We start from the raw sequence: 24330 nt of genomic DNA on the forward strand, positions 1-24330 counted from the left end.
GGTTTGACTTAACTTTGACATCTATTCCATGTCCTGTTTCAATAAACTGCTTGACATTGATCTCAACATTTCATTAGGAATTCATGGTGGAAAGAAATTACTCTGAACATTTGTACCTTGTTCTTAGAGTAAATGATATGTCATTTACATTTCATACCTTTTCTTGCTAACCTGTAACCCCTTGAAGACTTTGGTACTTTTCCATTATTAGCTCAAAGACATTTATTATCATTTTCCCCCCTGATTTATGCTGAGACCTCAGTGATTGAGCCATGATTCTCAGGGTCATTATATAAAATTGCATAAGTGCTCCATGAACAAAAAATTTTCTGTAAACTTCTCAACAGCACACTAAAAGGGGTTGGTTTCCTAGCTTTTCCGTTTAAAAAGGGCTGTGTTATTATAATAGCACAGTTTTAGCTACTGTGGTTTGATCTTCTGGCTGTGAAAAGGTACAAATTTAGATTTCAGAAATGACATTTTATAGTGAAAAGAGCACCAGCTTTAGAAATGACAGACCTGAGTTCTCATTCAACACTCAGATAATTACTTGCTCTGTGTTCTTAGACAAATTACTTCACTCCTCTGAGCTTCTATTTTCTCATCTTAAAGTGAGATTAAACCCCCCCCCAAACTGTCTTTCATGATTGTTACAAGGTTGAAAAGTATAATATACCAAGTACCATGTAGTTAATGGTCAATAAATGGTAGTAATAGTTTGTTCATATCTTTGCTTTCTCCTCTGTTAACTCCTATGTTGGTGGAACAACTGGTACAATGTGAATGATGAATTACCAACTGTGTCTCTGAGTTTGGGAATTTAGGAAGGCATGGTTTGGGACTCATGAGCTCTTACCTGTACAGTAGCCTTGAAAATTCAACTGCTTTTTTATTGTACAAACAGCAGGGTGCTCAGTCACACATTTGTGGTGACTAAGTTGAGCAGCTGCCATAATTGACATTTTAACTACTTTAAATTACAACCAAAAATCAAAGACTGCCTAATCTTGTTAACTGTGAAACTCGTAGGTTTTTAAGTTCAATAACTATTCACTGAGCTGTTACCAAGTATCTGGATACAGAGTAAAAAGGACAGGCAAGGCTCCTGGTTGCAAGGAAATAGCTTTTGAGTGGGGAGAGAGTTAAGAAAAAAACAGATCTGTGAATAAATAAAATAATTAGAGCTTGTCCAGAGTGTTGGGGGACTGAGCTGGAGAGTAACAGAGAACTTATTGAGACAGAATGATCCTACTCCTGGAAGGCCTAGGGCTGCAGCTGACATTTAAGCTTCAATGAGAGGCAGCAACTTCTGCAGAGAGCAGGGACAAGACTGGTCCAGGAAGCCAGAAAAGCATATACAAAGCCCTAAGTCTAGAAACATGGAACACTGATGAATATTCAGGTGGTTTTCAGGGCCGTGATAATCTTTTCTTCTATCATTCCAGTTGATGAATAAGTACTGAAGTGAGACTTGTGATAATTTGAGACTTGTTAGCCATGTATTAAAATATTCTGGAATAAGACTGTCCAGAAGATTATATATAGGCAGGCATAATTTCTACTAAAGTAGGTTTACAGGTCACTAAATAAAAGCTATTCAGTCCTCTTGTTTGTTATTCTAAATAGTAATGATGATGATAATAATACCACTGTTTCTGTATAGTGTACTTGTAGTCCTCAGAGAGCCAAGGAAATATTAGAATACTAAGTGGAGCTGGGGAATTGTGGTTGGTGTCTGTTTCCTCAGACTCTCATGAACGCTATTGATGTTCTCATCATCCAAGTCTAGAGAGTGTCTTAAGTTCAGGTGGCTCTGAAGCTTCCATCACAAACTTGACTCCAGAATTTTTGCTTAGCCTGGGAGCCCCAGTGACTAGACGTTACTCATAGGACCTCCCCGACTCCAACACCTTCCTTGCCTTAGGGATTCTCTCTCTTCCATCCCTTTGTGTTCCCGTCTCCCTACTCAAAGGTACTCACTGCTCCAATTTCCCCCCCGCAAAATCCTCTCAAGGTCTCACTTTTGGAAGATAAGAACCAGGAAAGGAGGTTGACTGTGGGCGAGAGAATGACTTTGGCTATCCTTTCTGAATAGGTTGGGAAAAACATAGTGAGAACCAGACCCTAATACTTGCCATCAGGAAGCACAGAATGTAATAGAATATATTTTCTTTTTTGAAATTTAGGTTTTATTTTATCAAAGCTATACATGTACATAATTCTATGAAAAACAACACTTCTCTATCTATTCCTATATTCCTCTTCTCAGAGGCAACAACTTGCAACACTTCTAATAGAATCTTTTAGCGTTTACCTCTATATATTTAAACCAAGCTTATGTTGCTGTTTCTTGATGTGTGAAAACTACTGTAAGTACTAATACTATTTTAAGTACTACACTATGGTAGATAAGGATTTATCCCTATCCACATTTCTCATGTTTTTCATTCTCTTAATGTAATTGTATGACCATATAAAGATGATTTATATCTGAGCATGCAGTATTGCATGATTATTTTCTTGCACAATATTTTCTTGTTCTTGGAGTTAATCATGTTATTATCCTTTGCTTAGGTTTCTATGTACTCATCATTCATTCATCTCCAAACTTAACACCCAGTTGTATAAATTTAAAACATATAAGGTTGTCTATCAATCTCATCTCTTGGAAGAACTTTCTTCTGGACTCTTTTAACCTGCTCCAACCTGGACCAGTGTGATAGACATGGAGATGTGTTGTCCAGAAGCCCCTTCAAGGAGGGACGTTTTGTTCCAGCTGCTGGGAATGAGTCAGCAGACAGCCTCCAGCTGTCAGCATCTTCATCTTTTGTCTCAGCTGCAGAGAGCTGTCCCACCCAAGAGCATGCCTTTGCCCTGGCAGCCCATATCCAGTGACTGACAACGGAGAGGTTATAAAAGTCGCTTCAGCCCACTGAGGAGCAGCTCAAATGGACTGTAATGCTCCAGAGCTCCTTGAGGGGTTGGACAAGGCTCTATTGTATCTGCATCATAATTCAACTTCTCCTTCTGCTTGGTTTTGCTTCTTCCCTCTCACTTCTTCCCAATTCCTGAGAAGTATTGATTTCTAATAAATATTCTGCATGCCAAACTCCTTCTCAGCCTCTGCTTCTGGAGAACCCAACCTGAACTAATTACTCTCTTAGGGCTTCTGCATAGGAGTTTTCTTGCAACATCCTGGGGATTCCCTCTGATGTATTGTTATGTTGGGTTCTCTGTTTCTCAGATCTCTGACTTCTCTTTGGTTTATTCTCTTGTTTTGATGGAGCACATTCTCTAGTAGTTTCCCGAGGAAAGATATCTGGAAGATAAAAAATTTTAAACTTTGTGCATCCAAATATGGCTTTATTCCCATCACATTTAATTGATAGCTTGGTTGGATATAATTTTCCTTCAGAATTTTGAAGGCATTGCTCAATTTTCTTTTGGTTCCAAGATTTCTGTTTAGAACTATGATGCCAATATAATTCTTGAACTTTTATATGAAAACTGTATTTCTTCTCTGCAAACTTGTAGGATCTCCTTTATTCTCATTGTTTTGAAATTACTTCTTCCAGTTTAGGATTCTGCTAAGTCTATTCCAACTGATCCAGTTGCTTTCCACCTTCCAAAATTCTGTTGCTCTTAGCTTCTTTCTATTTTCTTTCTCTTTGTGTATTTATACCTTAAAACAAACAAACAGATAGGCAGACAGACAAATAATAACAAAGCATTATAGTGCCTAATGACATTTAACTAGACTTTTGGGAAGGAGGGGGCAGAGGTTAAATATGTGTGTTCATCTTAGCATATTTAAGGAGAAGCAGAATTCGATTTTTTCAAGGAAAAGTTTATCTGGTGAAGCTGTTTGTATCTTTCTTCCTTCTCTTCTCCCCCCCCCCCACTTTTTTTGACTCTTTTCCATAAGCACTAATTGCATAACTGTACTCTATCCCACCTTGTGTCTATAAAGTCATTGATGTGGTGCCTTTGACTCTTCATATCCATGACTAGGGTGAAGAGCTCTGCTCTCTCGTGATTCCAGTCCTGTGCAGACTGTGCTAAGAGCTAACCCAGCTGCTGCTGACAGGGTGAGGGTCCTGTTTATGCATTAGAGTTGAGCTGGATACCTCTGAGTGTCCTTAAGGCTCGAATCCAGGAATGTCCTTCTTCAATAAGAGCATGGAGTTGCAGGTCCCTCTAGGAAACAGAAATAGTGAAATAGAACCTTAAGAATACTGTTGAAAATTCCTACCTACAATCACTTTTTTGGCGGGAGTGACTGACAAGGTGAAAACAGAACCGGACGTGAATGAATAATTAATACTGAGACAAATGACAGAAAATGGATTCTAATAAATCAGCTGCCTAATATTTTGCATCCTTTGGAATTCAACATGATCTATGGATGAGATACAAGTCTTTAGCATTATGTGCCAAGTTATGCGAACTCACAGACCATAATTCTTATGGGGTTTAATTAGTTGAGAAAATGAGAAATAAAACTGAAAGCTTTTAACTTCTTGTTCTATGTGTTGTAGTGATAAAAGCACTGGAGGAAGAACAGAAACCCCTGTTTTGTTTTTGTTTTAATTTCAGCCACTATACTTAATAGCTTTGTGAATTTGGGTAAGTTACTTTATCTAAGATTTATGTTCCTTATTTGTAATTTGGAGAAAATATTAATTCCTTCATAGGGTTGTTGTTAACAAATTACTGTATGTAAAACTATGAGCACAATGTCCATATATGGTAGGTGTTCAAACAATGGTAGTTTTCTTCCCTTGTGGCATCTATATTTGACCAAGAACATAGTAATTTTTTGTGTGCAAGAAAATTTGGAGGCTACTATTGACGCATCCTTCAAAGAATCTACAAGATAAGAGGGTTTCATCTGCATTAACTGAACTGTGAATTTGATGGGTCTTAAAACTCCTCCATACACACTCAATCCTCAAATTAGGGCCCATTTAAGGTGGCATGAAGGCCTCAGAATCAGGGAACATTTCATAACTAGAGTTAACTGCAGCAAAGAAAATTGGGTCTGTAAATAAGAACTGACAGCTAAAGCAAAGATTAATTTTAATGGCATGCATTAACAATATGCAATTTGAGATTGTTAGTGGAGAATTCTCCCCGAGAACTGGCAGTAGGCAGTATGGGTCTTGACATGGGAATTCACATGGGCAAGCACGTTCATTCAATACACCTTTTCTATCCCAAAAACATTAGCATACCTAGAGGCCCACATCAGGGAAAGTGGCCTATTTATTCACATCAAATCATCATATGTATGGACTGTTTCCATTTAATATAATTGTCAGGAGCAAAGACTCACTTGGTATAACTTAGAAGTGACAAGGAAATTGGATGGAGCTTCATATGGTTGACTCTAGAAAAACAATGAAGCAGTGACTAGAAATCCTAAAGTTAAATCCTAGTGTCTGTAAAGGCTTGGAGGGTTTGTGTCCACATAAAAAGTGATGGCAGAAAGGAGCCCAGTTTCGTTATTGAGGACTTTCACAAGATCCTTGTCTGGGTCAGATTCTAGACTGAAGAATGATACCACTATAATCACCAGCTCTTCTTCATGATTGTGGATGGGGAAAGGCCGAAGAGCAGGGGAACCATGAGGTGCCTGGATGTTACCTGCATTAGAATTTTTCACACTGATGTTGATTCTCTGGGCAGGCCAGAAAAACATAACTTTTTTGTACCTCATTTCAGTAAATCCAGTTACCACTGTATCTGTGCTTCCTGATGAGAATGTTAAAAAAAAAAATTAATGGAAGTTATCTGAAAGTCTTAGAAAGGGGAATATGCAAGAATATTATAGTTTTCAAAATATACATTTAAGTTATAAACTGGTAAAAAGCTTATTAACTGTACTTTCTTAGCTGAAAGATAAATCTTTTCTAAATTCATACTTTCTAAGAAAATGCAATTCCCCATTTATTGAAAGTGCTCTTTTATTCTTCTATTAAACAAGTTATAGATTTTTGATGCATAGAACATTATGTTTTCTAATACCACATACCCTGTATTTGGTATACCTTTACAGAAAATGTAAATATGTGATTAGTGGTTATTGAGTAATCAGGTATTTGCTAGATGGACATAATCCTGAGAATCAAGGGTGAGATGGGATTTTTTTTTTGGTGGGAGGGGAGGCTGTCCCTGTAGAGTTATGACAAGATTTGAGAAACCCATACATGTCCCAAGAACTACCTGTAGATTGAATCAATGCTGCATATACACAGGGAATACTGGAATAGCACGTGACAATTTCTTTCACTTCAAAATGTTGTCCTCACATTTGAGAAGTTTTGTAGCCATTTTTCTGTTCTGAATTTTCAAATATAATCTGTCTGCTACCTCACCTGGTGCACACTGTCATGGATAGGAAACAGGTCCTAAGGTCTCCTTGGCCCAGATACTGAAATCAAGCTCAGAGAGACTCTGTAATGTGGTCAAGGCCATGCAGCTGGTTAGCAATAGAGACAGGTTTAAAACCCGAATTTGCCTGATTTCAAAGCCCAGACTCTTTTTCACTCTACCATGTGCCTCTCAACTGAGCAGGTTTGCTTTTTTATACCATACTTCCAAAAATTCAGTTCCCATGAGGAGACACCAAGAATATGTATGTACTGGGAGGTAGAACTACCTTTTTATATGTTGCTTTGAGCCTCAGTCATCAGCTATTTAATGCAATAAAAGAGAGGGTTAAGTGGTGCCCAGTGTGGAGGAGGAAAAGGAAATGACTCTAAACCACTAAGGAACCCCTGGAAGAGTGGACAGAACCCTACCTGGGGCGTCAAGCGGCCTAGCTTCTTATTGCAGCTCAGCCATCCCCTTTCTGTGTGACCCGGGGGAAGTCCCTACCCTATTCTGTCCTCTGTTCTCCCAGTTGTAGAATGAAAATGTGAAACCCAGCCCCAGAAACAAACTGGATATCTGCTCTGGCTTCCTAATCCAACGTGCAAAACAGCCGGGCCATGGAACAAAATTAGACTCAAGGCTTCATTGATATCACTGACTGTATTTCTTGAGCAAATAACTTAATCTATTTTAACCAATCCATTCTCTCCCCAAATTATATTGATGAAGAAATCACAACAAATATTCTCTCATTTACTTTCCCAAGAGGCAAGTAGCACTATAAACCCAATTTCTGACGCCTTAACATGACATTGGCTTCCTTGTCAAAAAAGAACAATGAGAAAATATACACAGAAAAATTACAAAAACTTTCTTTACAAATCAAAAGTATTATGAAATAGCCACGAGAGAAAAACTGTGTTATCAAATGGGTCCCAAGGACCCATTATAAACATTATTCACCATAGAAACATTCCCAATGAAATTTTCAAGGAGACTTATTGACAAATGAATATATACACATACATATATATATATTTTTTTTTTATAAGCAAACCATCTCAGAAATATCATATTAAACGAATTAAGACACAACAATAGCACATGTCTAACAAGAACTCATTGATACTTGTACTTGAGGGTGGTGCTGGTGACGTGTCCGTAGGTTTGCAGCCTTCAAGAGATGGATGAAGACTGAGGAGCCTGCCCCGGGGCAATCCTTAACTCCCAAGGCCATCATGGTGAAGGAGCAGAAGAGCTTCCTCCTGGCCTAGCTCTACAGCCTGTTCAGCAGCAGAGGCTCTAGGGGACCCAGTACAGCTGTCTTCATTTTTTGTTTGTTTCTTTGTTAGTTTCTGCTTTATAACAAAGTGAATCAGCTCTACAGGAGTGGCTGTCTTCATTTTGAATTGTAGAGAAAAAGGGGTTGTAGGTATTTTTTTTTTCTGAATTATCTGACAGTAAAAACATTGCTCAACACTGAGAGAGAGAAACACAAAATTTTGAATCAGAGCATTTTATAGTTGGAAAGGAGTCCTAAAGTTATGATGTTTTACAAACCATTGGAAGGAGATAAAGGCTGCAAGGGTTTGACTTTCTGACTTGTGCAGTGAGAAAAAAAAAGTCAGGGACAGGATGGGAGGCAGACCAGGGTCAGATAGATGGTAAAATTTCATGTCAGTATAAGGTCTTGGTAAATAATCCAGAAAAACTAAGGTTTCATTTAGGAATTGAGAGATTGAGAGTGAGCCCAAGATGACAATGACTGCCACCACCACCAATCAATCAATAAGAATGATAACAAAAATAGCAATAATAACAATGACTCTTTTTAGACACAGCATTGCCTTGAGATGAACCAAAAAGAGAGAAAAGAAAGAGTTCAGGAAGATGGTCTTGGCTTGGATCCTATTCCCATTATGCCTACATACAAAGGGGACCTTTCATCTTATAAATAAAATCCAAATTTGATGGAGTTCCTCTGCATTATGAAACTACTGCCCTACAGCGCTTTGAAAGGGGAGAGAGAAATTTGGCTTAAAACTGCAGCATGTAATTGTGCAGTAGTGGGAACCAGGGCGTCGCTGTTCAATCCCTCAGGACATTCAAGGAGAAAACTGCTTGGCTTTTCAGGCAGTCTCCCTTCTAGTTCTGGAAAAGCCACCTTCATCATAGTCCTCGTTTGTCAGATGAGAAGTTGTTGATATTATCTGCCTCATCTGTCCTAAAGGGTCATTAGGGGGTTAAAAGGAGACTAAGGGTGCCAGGAAACCCAAGGAAGGCCGGCTTTTCAATACTTGAGCCAAAGAATCAGTTCTGTACAAACATGGTGGAGGGAATAATTGCTAAACTTGGGCAATAATTTTCAAGGAAGCAGAAAAAGAAGTCTAATGACAATCAATCTGATAAAACTAGGCTTGATTGAGCTGACAGGTAAGGATGAGTGACAGGCCCCTGGCCATGATCCATCACACCTTCCCCTGGGCCAATTCTACCTTTCTTGAAAGCTTAGCATTGTAAAGCAATTATACACCAATAAAGATGTTAAAAAAAAAAAAAAGCTTAGCCTTCCAAACAGATTGAATAGTGATTCTTTGGCCAACACACCTGAGTTTCTTCATGTTGCCAGCCGGCAGCTCCTCATCAAACATATAATTCAGGGTGGTGGCTTTGACTGGTTTCTAGAGAACTCGGTTCTTGCTCAGGTGGCTCTGGTCTTGCCCAACATCCACATTGTTATTGGCCATTATTGATCACTTTCACTTGGTAATAGATCTTGGCAAACCTGCAGTCTGCCAGACCACTAAAAAATAAAAATCACCATCTTTTTTAAAAAATTAATTAATTATTTTTGGCTGTGTTGGGTCTTCGTTTCTGTGCGAGAGCTTTCTCTAGTTGCGGCAAGGGGGGGCCGCTCTTCATCGCGATGTGCGGGCCTCTCACTATCGCGGCCTGTCTTGTTGCGGAGCACAGGCTCCAGACGCGCAGGCTCAGTAGTTGTGGCTCACGGGCCTAGTTGCTCTGCGGCATGTGGGATCTTCCCAGACCAGGGCTCGAACCCGTGTCCCCTGCATTGGCAGGCAGATTCTCAACCACTGTGCCACCAGGGAAGCCCCCAAATCGCCATCTTTTTGAGAATGTGGGCTTAAGGCAAAGACCAAGGTCATTGGTAAACTCCTCCTGATTGACCCCACAGAAGCAAGAGTGTAGGGAATCTCCTGTTCCAGGTAGTTTACCCCAAGGAAGAATCCTGCTGAAGAAATTGCCTGTGAGTTGGAGTGATTTGGACCCCCAGCACCACCTTCTGTCTCTGTCAGAGGGAGGAGATGTGGGAAACACTGTTGGGCTGGGTGATGAAATTGTGGTTCCCCCTAGTTCCCCCAGTGAAGTGCTTCTTCATGTCCCAAGGCAAAGCTTTACATCTTTTGTGCAAGCACTATTTATCCAGTTGTGATGTTCTGGGGTCTAAGCATCTTTTGTATATCAGTGTTGAAGTTCTAAACAATGGAAGCGAACAAAGGTGTTTCAGGAGCTATAAAATCTTTATCTGGGGATATGCCATCTTAGTAATTTTAAAATTCACTGGATATTCATCTTTCCTCCAGCTATCATTAGTTCACAGCTTAACATCTAGCTTCTGTCAGCTTCTAGAAACCATAATCATAACAGCCCCTAGAGTGGACAGACTGGTGGAAGAAAACCAATGTGGTAAGGACATAGCATGTGGGTTTCCCAGCCAGCACTCAGAAAAGCTTTGCCATGCCTCTCAGTCCATCAGACAGGTACAGGGCACTTGGCCCTCGCCCACTGCATGGGAGCACATCCCGGCCTGGAGTGATATACGCTGATCCCCAGTGGTCAGCCCCAGTGGGAAGCAGTGCAGTGATGCCTCTTCCCCCATTAAAGTTTCTGAACTTTAGCCTTCCCATATATAAAATGTGTGCAATAACGATAGCTTGTGATGAAACAGGTGCTTGCTGGGATGTTGTAAGAATCAAACAAGATAATGTGTTTTAATTTCCCAGCACAGTGTCTAATTAATTCTATTCTTTTGCTTCTTCTCTCCTCTTTCCATTTTTGAATTAGAACCAATCTAAAGTCGCTATGGAATCAACCTCTACACCCACAGTCTTCTAATCCTACCCTCTCTTGAGGAAAATAAGAAAAGTCTACCTTTTTTTCTCTCATAAAACTGGAGCTTTTTATGACCTGCTCTGGCTGATCTCTCCCAACCCACTTATCTCCCATCTTACTGTCCCCTCAAACCCTGTACTGCTGCCAGAAACACCACTGCATTAATCACCACTGCATTAATCATACCTTCCGCTGGGCCACATCTGACTGCTGCATTCTTATCACTGCATGAATCATACTGCACTGTAATGTGCCATGTCTGCTTCCTCTTCTATACTACAAGCTCCTTGAGGGGAGGGACTAGGTCTTGTTTGTATTTGGTATCAAATGCCTAGTAGGTAGCCAATAAACTTTTTGTTAATAAAACATTCAACCAGACTCGGGGGGGTTGTAAAGATGGCCTGAATATTTTAGAGGAATACTTTTGATTTCTTTGAAGACTTCCCACCAAATAAGTACATATGATTTCATTTTAGAAGGAGGATAATTGATTTTTCTTTGTGAGCAAGGAAGACACTTGCTTTTTTTTTTCCTTACTGGTGTATGGTGAAGGACATAAATTACACAGGAAACAGGATGCAGAGACATAAACCTGCTTAATCCAATTATATATTTCAATCAACAGACAGGGTCCCAAGAGAGGGGAGATGATGCATGGGATAGAGACCACTGAAGGGGAGCTAGGAGGCTGTGTGTTTCACTTTTCTTTAGAAAGAGAGAGAGAGGAACCAAGAGAAGAAGATAGAGCAGCTGTCATAGGAAGGGAGAATCGATGTTATTTGTTATACAGTATAAAACGAATCTTGAAGAGGATGTTCATTCTTTGGAATGTTAAACAGTGGATACATAAATAATTTTCTGAAGACAAATGAAAAGAAGCAAAAAAAGCACACAAACAAAACAAAGAAACCAAAGTGAGGAAAACAAGAACCAGGCTTTTGAAAGGAAAGAAGGCAGTCTAATTACAGCCATTTGACTGAGAAAAAGTCAGATGCAGACAATATGCGACTTGACTTCTAATTTCCGAGAGAGTACCTGAAGACGACCCGTGGGGTCAGGGAAACAAGAGGAGCAGCAGGGACACCGATAGTTAATGAACATGGGACCAAACATTTTCACTTCACATACTGTACCTTATTTCAATGCAATAGCTCTGTAAAGCAAGAGTTAGTTACTTGTATTTGCAAATAAACTGAGGTTTAAATATTAACTATTTCAAGGTCAAGGTTTCTGTTTAGATAGTTAACGGCCTAGCTGAGATTGAGCCCACGTCTACTTGACACACCTTCCACAGCTCCTCCACTATACGGTGCTCCCTCCACAATGGGATGTGACTCATACAACCCTATTCCCCTGGCTGCAGGCTCTCGGCTATTTGTACTGTTGGTTATGAACTCCAGGGCAGGGCCTCATGGTTCCCCTTCTTGTGTTACTGCTGATTAAATGTTCATTACTTACACTGTAGCAGTTGAACCTCTTTCCCATATAGCTTTGCCCTTCTTTCCTGCAGTTGAACTCTTGGGTTCTTACCTGGGACCCAGATTAATAGAGGAATCATCATAGCAGGGGACAGAGTGTCCTGGAGAGTTTCAAACTAGTAATTACATACTCCAGCCCAGAAGTGACACTGCTTACCACTCATTTGCAAGAGCCAGACACATGGAAAGCTGACCACAGGAAATATTTAGTGAACAACATCAGTGACTACTGTGGCATTTCTTGTCTTTAACATACTGTAATTTTTATGTATTTATCATGTTTATTGTCTGTCTTAATGTCTAGAATGTCTGTTCCATAAGGACAGAGGTCTTTGTTTCATTCACAAACGTCACTTCAGTGCCCAGAATGGTGCTTGGCAAAAGCAGACTCTCAACAATTAGTTGAATGAGTAAATAAATATTGTCAGTTCTGCCCTCACTTACTAAGCGGTCTTGGGCAAGTCTTCCATACTCAGAACCTCCAAGTTTCCTTTTAGAAAATGAGGGTAAAGGGATAATGTCTCACAGGACTGTGGTGAGAATTAATGAGATAGGCAGGCTAAGGGACTAACACAAGACCTAGCCCCTGAAAAGCTCTGGACAAATATTGGTTTCTTCTCACCTCCAGTGGCCAAAGTCGTCTTCTGACTTTAAATCCAATTTTCAAGCAAATTTATGTAAAGAAAGGAAGGAAGGAAGGAGAAAGAAAGAGAGCAACTGTGTAGTTTGAATACATTCCATAATTTTTCTGTTTCTTGCCCAAGTGTGCAGAACAATATTGATGTTCCTCCCAGAAATTTTTTCCCTAATTGCTGGAAAACTCTGTAAGTGGAGCAAGCTTTATAACTCGGGGTGGGAGTGAGGCTGAGTACAGCCACTGGCCAAGCCTTTCAAATAGTGTAACAAATGACGTGTGGGTACAACGGGGGGAAATGCACACAATCTTCATGGGTCTGGAGAAATCCTGTTTGACCCCCAGGTGCACTTGACCTGTTAACAACATTTAGACAGATTTATCAGCTGTAAACTTTGCACCAAGCAAGAAAAAAAAAAAAATCACATTTTTTCTCCTTCTTAACATAAAGCAGAAAGATTTGTTAGCAACAGGGGGAAGTCAAACAAAGTAAGTAAAGGGCTTGATTTTCTCTGCCCCTCAGTTGCCTGCATGTGGCACAAGGACTCCAGGCAGGAAATTCCCAGAAACCTGGAGAATTTCTGGGTACAAGCGTGGATGTGGGGTGAGTACTTCAGCGAGGGCTGGTGAGCTCTAGCTACAAGAGCCTGCAGTGAGTAAAAAAAGGGACAGCGCGTCCTTAATTAACACCATGACGAAGAGGGAAAAAAAGAAAAGGCTCATACAAAAAAAAAAAAAAAATAGCACACAAAACTTTCCAGAACTTTTTGTGGTTCTATTCTTTATGTAGTTTTATGAGATCATCTGCTTAGAAACGTATTGTTTGAAAAACTAGTTGGAGTTAGTTTTAAAACTCCCCAGATCAAACCGATTGCAACACGTCAGAATACCATAAGCCTTATGTTTACGAAACAACTTTCATGATACGGGGGAAAGAGAATGGGATTTGAACTTAAGAAGGGAGTCCATGCTCCACAATTTACCGGCTCTGTGATTCTGGGTAAATCACTAACGCTTTAAACCTTAGTTTCCTCATTTGTAATATAGGAATCGGAAAGCCAAATTTAAGGGGCTGTTGTGAGAATTTCATGACCTAATGTTTGTGAAATTATGTTACCAATTTTAAAGTGCAGTGGTGGCATTTATAATTTTTCTGGAGAATTATAAACAATACGAAAAACGTTTTCCTATTTCTCCTTGGAGAGGAGGTAGGCTCATTACCCCCTTCTCCCTTAGCCACCCCCCATTCTCCTATAGAGCTAGTTAGTGTGTGTGTGTGTGTGTGTGTGTGTGTGTGTGTGTGTGTGTGTGTGTTATATACTACATATATATTAGTGTATAATTAGTATTATATATACATATTCATATTATTATATATCGGTATATAATTAGTATATATGCTAATTATCATTTAGTATATATGTATATATCTATATAAAGAGATATATATCTATATACTTATCTATATCTAATATGTCTTGCTATAGCTATAGAGAGAACATGTCTTCTTTAGTATTTCTACTGTCACTTGTAATCTCTTTCCTAGGTGGTTGAAATAGCCAGCTTGGCTGTCTTTGTACTGACTTTCTAATCCAAAACAATCTAAATTAAATGTATATCTGACCATGTCACCTAACCTTCGGAGCCTCTGGCCCAGTGTAATGTTCAAAGTCCTTAGTTTAGTCCAGTGGTTCTCAACCAGGAGATTTTTGCCCCTTAGGGGACATTGACAATGTCTGGAGATATTTTTGTTTGTCACAGTGAGGAATGGGGTGTGTATGTGCTACTGACATCTGGTGTGTGGAGGCCAGGGATGCTGTTAAACATCCTCCAGTGTTCAGGACAGCTCCCATAACAAAATTCATTCTGCTCAACATGTCAATAGTGCCAAGGTCGAGAAACCTGAGTTCAGCCCATGGGATCTCCCTGGTGAGCTTCTACTTACATCAGGCTCCAACTTCATGGCTGCCCTTACATCCTGGCCTCTAGCCAAGATGAATTACTCTCAGGTCTTCTGGTCATTTCAACAGTTCCCAAACTGTGTGGCATCTCTAGGCCTTTGTCCTGGCTGGCCTTCCTGCTTTGAACATGCTTCCCTTGCCTTCTTCTTCAGATGGTGAACTCTACCTTCTCATTCTTTTGTGTCTCCCCTTGAACCGTATGTCCTTTAGGAAGCCTTCCACGCGTGCTGGGCCCCTTCTCTGCGTGTCCAGCCCCCTGCCTTCCTCTCTCACTTGACTTATCACACTATAATGAGATGGATCTTATTCTGCCATGACATCTTTTTTGGATCTGACTCTCCCACCCTTCAGTGAGTTCAAAAAGGGCTGGGACCATTCCTCCTACATCTTTGTATCCCCAGATGTTTGCAACTATCTGGGCACATGATCTTGGTAAATATGTGTTGATTGACAAAGAGAACAAATCCAAATCAGTGACCATCTCATAATGGAAGCTACAGGACTCTTTTGCAATGTTACGAGGTGAACTGCTTGAGCAAAGATTCTGTCCTGGTCAGTCCTGTGGCTGCTGTATGCCCCAGATGGTCAGGAATAGTCCGATTTCACTAATGGTAGTTAAAACTGATTGATTCTTAGCTCCTCTAAGCCAGGAGCTTGCAAGGATTTAATACTAAATAAAATATATTCAATATAAAATCCTACTGAATCCTTACTCCTATACAACTTCTCATTATTTCCATTTTACAGATGTGGAAAGGGAGGCTTGCAGGTTAAGAAAACAAGTTATACACAGTTGATGGAGCCAGAGTTTAATCCAGGCATTCAGACCCCAAAGACCACTCTCTCAACTGCTGTGCTGCACCAGTCCACTGTCAGATCCACTGTCCTGATTTGTGGTCTCCTGGGAATACAGTTTCAGTGGATCTGCATTTTAGAGATGAAGAAATAGAGCTTGTAGGAGACAATCATCAATGACACATCCATATAACATCCAAACTAGAAATTGGTTTGAAGTCTTTCTATACAACAATATCTCAAGGATCCAACTAAGCCTATATTTGTCAAAGTTTGCCCATCTGTTGGGGCAAAGAAGCCTGCATTTGCAGGTCTCACATAAGAACAGGCCCTGGGAGTCTTAGTGTCCACCTTGGGGATCTGCTGCAAATAGATCTTTGGTAATTACTTAAGTCCCTAGAAATCTTTACCAGATCTGAGACAGCTTTGATTCCTGTCTGGGACAAGTTCTACATCCTGGGAGTTTGTGCTGAATCCCATTTGCTATAGATCTCTAAAAGCTTCCAGGCTGCTTAACTCTTCCCAAACTTTTTGGTTTAAAAATAAATTCCTAATCAGTGTGTCTGGGTGCATTCTTTGTGCCTAGAGAATGCCATTCCCTTCAACTCTGGAGCAGGCCAGCACACTGCACAGACCAAAAAACGTGACATGCCATTTCCAGACTGAGTGCGCTAAGAGTACAATGTGGGCAGAGGGGTTTCCCATGCAATTCTGAGAAGCGAGCTTTGCTTTCCCAGGTGGTCCACTGGTCTTGGATTGCAGATGGCCCCATTTGCTGGGATCCTTTGGGAAATCTCACAGAAGGTTTATTGTAGAAATTCTCACTTTTGCTTTCTTTCCTCTATGGGGTATGTTTTTCAGGGCCCATAGCCTACTTTAAAGGTTGTCATTTGTCATTCCTGACATACTGTAGATATTTTCATGTATTCACTCTACAGTCACTCCCTGAGTACCCCTTAGATGGATGCCTGGCATCTTGGTAGGAGCTGTGGTTACAGGAATGCACATGCAGGCTCACTCTCATCGTCTATTGGGAAAGACATAATAAAGCCAGCTGATGACCAGTCCTATAATAGAAGCTTAGAGATCCAGGGATGCAGACGAGGTGGAGCCTGAATCAGCCCTGGGAATCAGGGATAAACTTTCCAGATGATAGCTAAATTGATTCATGAGGAATAGGGATGAGCCCGACAGAAGGACGTTGAAGGAGATGGGAGAGAAGGATTCCAGGAAATAGAAATAGGATATACAAAGTCCCTGGGGTAGGAAAGAGTGCAGCGCATTTGGGAAGTGCAGGTAGCTTGGTTTGGTTGGAAGGTAGAGCATGTGTGTCGGGCTGGTTGTGGCTGATGGTGGGGGAGGTTGGTGAGAGAGGAAGTGAGGTTGTCATAAGTCGTGTCTTCTGGGACTTTGCAGGTCATGTTAAGGATTTTGGACTTGATCTTGAGAGCATATGAAGCATATTTTAATGACATTTTCAGGTTCGCCTTTTTAAAGTCCAGTTAGGAGGGCATTCAGCAGAAAGGCCTGGGGCCTCCATGACTGAATCATTATCAGAACAGAAACTTGTTCCTGACCCTCTCATCAAAGCCAGCTGCAGGGAATGTTAAGGGGTCCTGGGCAGTTTGATGACAGAGAATTGAGGCGAAGTCTGGGCAGACCCAGCAGATCCAGGAGCAAGGGGTGTACAGTATGAAGCCTGGGGTGCAGGAGGAGTGCGAGACCCAGGAAGAGAGGAAAAGAGGGAAGGAGCAGGGAAGAAGACTATCTTCCAGCAGACTCCAGGTAGTCTGGAGGTAGGTGGGGTTCCAGGCAAGTTAGTACAGCCATGACTGAAGTTTCGGGATTCTAGACAAGGTTAAAGCCCAAGGTTCCATATAGGTTACCCAAAGGAGAGGGAGAGTCAAACAGTTACCAAGTGCCAGGTGCTGGCATGGGCACTTTGCAAACATCCATCTTAACATCAGTACTAGGAAGCAGCTGCTGTTATCTACGTCTGCCGGGTAAGGTGAGGGAAGCTCGAGAGATAAAGTAACTTATCCAAGCTTGCACAGGTAGCAAATACAGAGACATGATTTTGACCCAGTATTAGAGTCAGAATTTTAATGCAGCATTCTCTGGCTTCAAACTAATTTTCACCAAGTGTTAGAGTTAGTACTCAGCCCCAAGTATATTGTAATAATCTATTGTGCTTTGATGTCTCTTTAATTTTTGTTCTATAAAGAAAAGTGTGTCTGCATTACTATTTACCAGCATGAAACCTCCATCCCACAATACTTTGCATCAAGGGCTCTGTGGCTCCATGTGTTCTACCAGAAACCCCTTCTCACACCCGGGTATACTGCCTGCATGGCCACGTTCAAGTCTCCCCCACTTTTTCACATCAGTGTTCAGCTTCCCAGGTGATGAGCACAAGTGCCCAGGTGAGTCTCCCTGTTCCCTCACAGAGTGATACCCCTTTTTCCTTTGGAGCTCAGTGTCCACCCATTGGGTCAGGAGAGGCACTGACACCCACCTGATCCTCAGGGTATAGAGCACATCATCCTAATCCTGAAATTCTTTTGACCTCACCTACTCTTCTCCAAAGTACCGCTCCCAGCCAACTTGCGTGGGTAAATTTAGTTGCCAAGAAGAAACAGCTCCAGTTATCTCAAATATGGAGCCAGTGTAGTGCTAAGTATGCCAAGAGCTACAGCTTTGACTCTGTCAGATCTGGGTCCCCAGCTCTGCCACTTAGCTGTGTGAACTTGGCAAGTCCCTTCACTTCACTGAGGTTCATTGTCCTCATCTGTGTATGGGGATCATAATGCCTACCTCCCAGGATTGTTTTGAGAATTGCTTGGATAGAGCTTGCCAAATGCCACCTTATAAATAAATAGTATTCAGTATAACCATTGCTATTATGAGCACACGCTCCCTGAAAATCTAGGTGATGCTCCATCCTAAGCAGCTTTTGTAATTTGTGTGCCTAAGGTAGTGGGGTTCTGTCTCATTCCTCCAAGATAGGTTGGGACGAATCCTATGTGCAAGTGAGACACCGTAGCTCATGAACAGACTGTGTGATTTTGTAATTTTTTTCACAAGATAAGCTTGTATACATGGTTACTTCACAAGGTGGTGGTAAGGATTAAGAAGGTCAACTGAACATCGAAATGCCTTTGTAAACTGTGAACTAGCATGCAGGTTCCTGCTATTTTTATTTTTTAATCAAACTTCTTCCAGTATAATTGACGTATAATACAATGCTTACATTTTAAGTCTATACTTTGATGAGTTTTGACAAATGTATGCACAAGGGTAACCACCACCTCAATATGATACAGAACATTTCCATCACTCCGGAAACTTCTCTCATGGCTCTTTGCAGATTCTTGCCCAGCCCCCCATACTCATTGCCTCAGGCGAACACTTATCGGTTTTCTATCACTATTAATTAGTTTTACAAGATCAAGCACTTCACGTAAATGGAATCATATTGGGTGAGCACAATCATGTCTGACTTCTTTCACTCAGCATGTTTGAGATTTCTTCATGTTGTTGCATCTATCAGTAATTCATTTCTTTTGACTGCTGAGTAGTAATCCGTTGTTTGAATATACCACAGTTTAGTTGTCTACTCAACAGCTGATAAACTTTTGGATTATTTCCAGTTTGGAGCTGTTATGAATAAAACTGCCTTAAGTATTCACATAAAATCATTTTGTGAATATATGTTTTCATTTCTCTTAGGCAGCTACCTATGACTGAAATTGCTGAGTTGTATAAGTGTATGATTAAATTTAGAAGAAACCACCAACTGGTTTTCCAAAGTGGTTGCACCATTTTACCATCCAAGTAGCAATGTATGAGTTTCCCCTTCATCCTTGTCAACACTTAGTATTGTTGGTCTTTTAATTATAGCCATTTTTGTAGGTATATGATGGGATCTGATTGTGGTTTTAATTTGTATTTGCATGATGATTAAAGATGTTTACTATATTTTATGTACTTATGGTCATTTGAAGCTCTTCTATTAACTATTTCTTTAAATCTTTACTGCATTCATTTGTTTATTTTTTCTCTTATTATTATCAGTTTGGAAGAGTTCTTTTTATATTCTAGTCCTTTGTCATATGTCTGTATTATGAAAATTTTCTTCCAGTGGTTGACATTTTCCACTTTTTAACAGTGTCTTTTGAGGAACAGAACATTTTAATTTTGAAGTTAAATTTATCATTTTTTCTTTTGTGGCGCATGCTTTTTGTGTCTTGTTTAAGGAATTTGTGTCTCATTTGCCTACCCAAAGGTTATAAAGATTTCTTCCTGTGTTTTCTTCCAGAATTTTTACAATTTTTACCCTTTATGTTTATGTCTGTGATTCATCTTAAATTAAATTTGTGTATGGCATGAAGTAGGAGCTGGGTTATTTTGGTTTTTGTTTTTGTGTTTTTTGCCATATTGATGTACAGCTGTTTCAGAACCCTATGTTGAAAAGACTCTCCTTTCCCTTTGAATTACACCGGTGTATTTTTCAAAAATCAGCCGACCATGTATGTGTGAGTGTGTATCTGGACTTTCTAGTCCTTCTTGTTGGTCTATATCTGTATCCTTAGTCAATAGGATGATGTCTTGCTTAACAAAGTTTATGGTAAATCTTTGCATTAAGTTGTATAACTCATCCAACCTTTGTTCTTTTTTACTACGACTTTTGCTATTTGTGGCCCTTTACGTTTCCATATAAATTTTTGAGTCATCTTGTCTTCTAGAATTTTGAATGGGGTTGCATTAAAGCTGTGAATCAATTTATAGAGAATTTACATATTAACAATATTGACTTTTCTGATCCCTAAACATATACCTATACATTTGTTTAGATTTTTAAAAATCCATCTCAGAAAATTTTGTAGTTTTTAATGTAGAGGTTTTGTACATCTTTCACTAATTTATTTCAAAGAATTTTATATTTTTCATGCTGTTGCAAATGTTATTTTTAAATTTAGTTTTCTAGTTTTTTGTTCCTAGTTTTAAAGTTTATAGTAGGAAAGCTAGCTTGGTACCAGATATTCTGTTATAGGCCAGAAGCAAGGTTTTATTTTTAATAATAACCATGGGAAAGTTGAAGTATCTTCTCATGAACTGCTATTTTTCTTCTTTCTAAAATGTTTCTAGGACTCTGTACAAAATAGACATTTTTCTGGTCTCTGTCAGATTCCAAAGCATTAAACGGTTGGGCAGATTGTGTGTGTGTGTGTGTGTGTGTGTGTGTGTGTATGTATGTGCTCTTGATGCTGCTACTTGGATTTCATAAATTCTCTTCTGGAGAAATTTACCACTATTACTCTTTTTTTTTGGCACCAGTAAACTAAGACCAATTTGTGAGCAGGTATAATAACTATGGTTGGTTCATTCACAAGCCTGGGAAGCATCTCAAACGGCCAGTTTCGAGGCACTGCTGAAATATTAGCTGAATGGCCAAGCTTAAATTAGAAAGCACAAAAAACGGTAAATATTGACTTATTCAACAAAGTTGTTGTATTTGCATTCAAGGCACTCTGGGAGGCTTGAAGAAGAAGCTAGTTTACAAGAAAAAAGAATAAGGCTGAAAATAGCCTATTTATGTAAGTTTTTAGACAAAAGAATTTCAAGTTATTGGTAATGACATATTTCTGTGTCTACTTTCTACTTTTTAAAACATTTTCAGATTCCACATTAAACATATGTTTCTATGCACATATGTTTATTCTGCTCCCTTTGCCTTGAGTACCACTCCTTTCTTTCTCTGAACTTTTAGTCATTCTTCAACAATAATCTCCATTTGTTCCCAACCTCCCCACCTCTACCTCCACAACTTTAGTACAACTCCTGTCGTAAAATCCCTCCTACTGACTTGGTTCACACCTTCTTGGTGTTCCCATCATGAAAGTTTTACATTCAGTTACATTTAGCAAGTATTACATGTGCCTCAGTTCTGCTTAAAGTATGGTGTCAATGAAACTTCTTAGGCATTCTCAAATACTCCAAGTAGCATTTGTAGATTGTTTTTCCTCCTTTTTCTAAGTGTAATCCTGTCAGCATTCAGGATGTGTTTTAGGTATCTTCTTTTACCACATTCAAGGAAAGGGAGTGAATCCTAAATACACACAGACTGAGGTACCCAAGATATGCCTGAGATCACATGATGATTTCTGAAAAAACTAATTAAAGGGGAGCACTGAGGGTAGGAGTGGAAGGAGCTCAAGGTCAAAGGTCCTGGGTGCTTGTCCTGACTTGGTTAATAGCCAACTCTGTGAGCAGCCCAATGCTTGCCACACAAAAAGTATTTATTGATGAGTGAATGAACTTGAAGAAGTCACTAACCTCTGTTGGCCTCAGTTTCTACATCTTAGAATAAAGGAGTTAAGAGTTGATGGTTTCTAATTCCATTTCAGCTTTATAATTCATAAACGTGCTGTGATCCTTTAGCGCATAAATCAATCATTATAGTGAAACTTAATGTTTGGATAATTAGGAAAGGAGAACAGAAATGACGTTTATGGAGTGCCTACTATGGGTTAGATATTTTTGCTATCTTTGAAGATGTCTAAACATAAGAAATCATACTGATCCTATCCTCTCATTTCTATGGGTTCTTTTAGATTTTCATTATCTTCCTAGTTTCTCCAACTTTCAAGTGAGCAAGGATTAAGAACCACTCTTCTAGGATGAGAGAGAAAGGGAGTGAGCTGCTTTATTTATTTAGACTTGGTACAGTCATTATTTACATGCAAATTCATATTTCTAATGCACTTGAAGCTGAGCTAAGTAAATATACCATTTCCTTGAAGTTGATTGATTGATTTCATTTATTATCTCATTTATACCTTGTGTAAAGATAAACTTTAGTATAACTCCTATCACAAAATTCAAATAAGTGGGAGGTTTGAGTTAACGCGCTCTTATTACATATGCCAGGACTATAAGGTATAGACTAAGGATGTTTGATAGAATAGACATTTTCTTGGGCAGGATAATCTTTGGATATGGGTTGCTCCATGAAATATTACCCTGCCCCATGGCTGCCAAAAAGAAATCCACCTTGCTGCAAGGCCACCATTCTTCCCTTCCATTGTTTGAGACATTGATTACCTTAGCTTGTGCTGCTTCTGAAGGAAAATTTGTCAGATTCAGTCATGTCAAGTGACCTGAAGCACAAATATTCTTGCACCCTTTGGGTGCTGGGCTCTAGAATCAAGGAGTTTGCTAGGGCTGCAATAACAAAATACCACAGACTGGGTGGCTTAAACAACAGAAATTAATTTTCTCAGCGTTCTAAAGGCTAGAAGTTCGAGATCAAAGTTCAGCAGGTTTGGTTTCTCCTGAGGCCTTTCTCCTTGGCTTGCAGAACTTGGCCATCTTCTCGCTGTGTCCTCACATGGCTTGTTCTTTGTGTGTACACATCCTGGTGTCTCTCCTCCTTCTTATAGGGACACCAATCATATTGGTTTAAGGCCCCACCCTTATGGCCTCATCTTACCTTAATTACCTCTTTAAAGACCCTGTCTCCAAATACAGTCACATTCTAAGGCACTAGGGATTAGGATTTCAACATATAAATTTGGGGTAGGGGACACAATTCAGTTCATGACACCATCTGAGGACCTGAGCATCTGAGCTGATCTGATAACACATCCATTCTTTCTCGCCTTCCTCGGTAGAGGGAAGGTTCAGGCTGATTTTGTGTGGTTTATGTTAGAGCCATACCCCCTGGGTCACCGAGAAGAAAGATTCACTTCTCCTATGAGAGGAAGCACAGGGAAGGACCATTCGCCTCTCTTTAGACCCTAACATGTCGTAGAGGTGAAATATAGTGACCCTCCTGAAAAAGTTGTTTGGGAAAAGAAAGCAGCCTGGTTTCTGTGTTAGTGACAGCTCTAGAATTTTAGAGGAGGTACAACCTGCAAGAAAGAGTTTCTGTGAAGGGAGGCAATCCTGGGTCTCTAAGGAGGGGTGCAATTCATAATTCACATCCATACTGCTATGTTTGCAAGCATGTGCAAGACTTTGTCCCAAGGCAGAGTCTCCCTTTGTTGCTCTGTGGCATGTGTGTATTTAAACATAGATTCATTATGCTTGCACCGGCGGGCTGATCAGAGTCATCCTAGGCCTGCTGCTGTTAAACGTGGCATTGGCAGGAAGACCCACTGGGGCCTGGTGGGACACGTGCAGAAAGCTGCCCCTGTACAGCCAGAAGAGTGAGTGTGTGACAAGGTTAATAAAACCCCGTATTCCTCAAAGGTGAAGCTTGAGTGACTTTGTTCTTTTCTGAAGCCTACTTATTCTTTTCTGAAGCCTACCTGTCATCAGAGACAGGAAATCCGATGGATCTGGGAGGCTCCTTGCCCAGGCTCAACTAACAAGCTCTGCTTCATGCAGGGTGGTGCCAAAGGCTGCCACAGTGCTGGAAGGCCAGAGGCCTATGTGATAGTAATGGCAAGAATGTTAGATAGGGAATATGGCTGACTCTGTGACTAACTGCAACACTTCGGGCAATGTATTTAGCTCCCTGCAGGTCTCAGTTTACCCCTCCATAAAATAGAATAAAAGATCTTCATGGTACCTTCTAACTCTAAAGTGCACATTTTTCAGGGAATAATTCTCTTAAAGCATCTGAAAATTTTAGAACAAGTGGATTTACCCAGGATTTATTCAGGACCTCAAAAATTCCATAAACAGTCACATTACTAGATGGGAGTTTATGTTTTTAAAGTACACTGATTTTTACAAATCTCTTCAGAAAATAAAACATAAATTTTTTATGTCTTTAAGACCGTGTTCAAGTGGTATTATAGGGAAATACATCATTCCTTTTTAAAAATGCTGACTTTTTAACAGGTCAAATTATTGGCACTGAATTTCTAATTAAGATGCTTACCCATATAATGACATTTGGAAATTGTTTATGTAGTAGACATGCTCTGTGTCCAAAAAGAAGATA

This window comes from Lagenorhynchus albirostris, chromosome 7 (assembly GCF_949774975.1).
Source record: "Lagenorhynchus albirostris chromosome 7, mLagAlb1.1, whole genome shotgun sequence".
NCBI classification, from domain to species: domain Eukaryota; kingdom Metazoa; phylum Chordata; class Mammalia; order Artiodactyla; family Delphinidae; genus Lagenorhynchus; species Lagenorhynchus albirostris.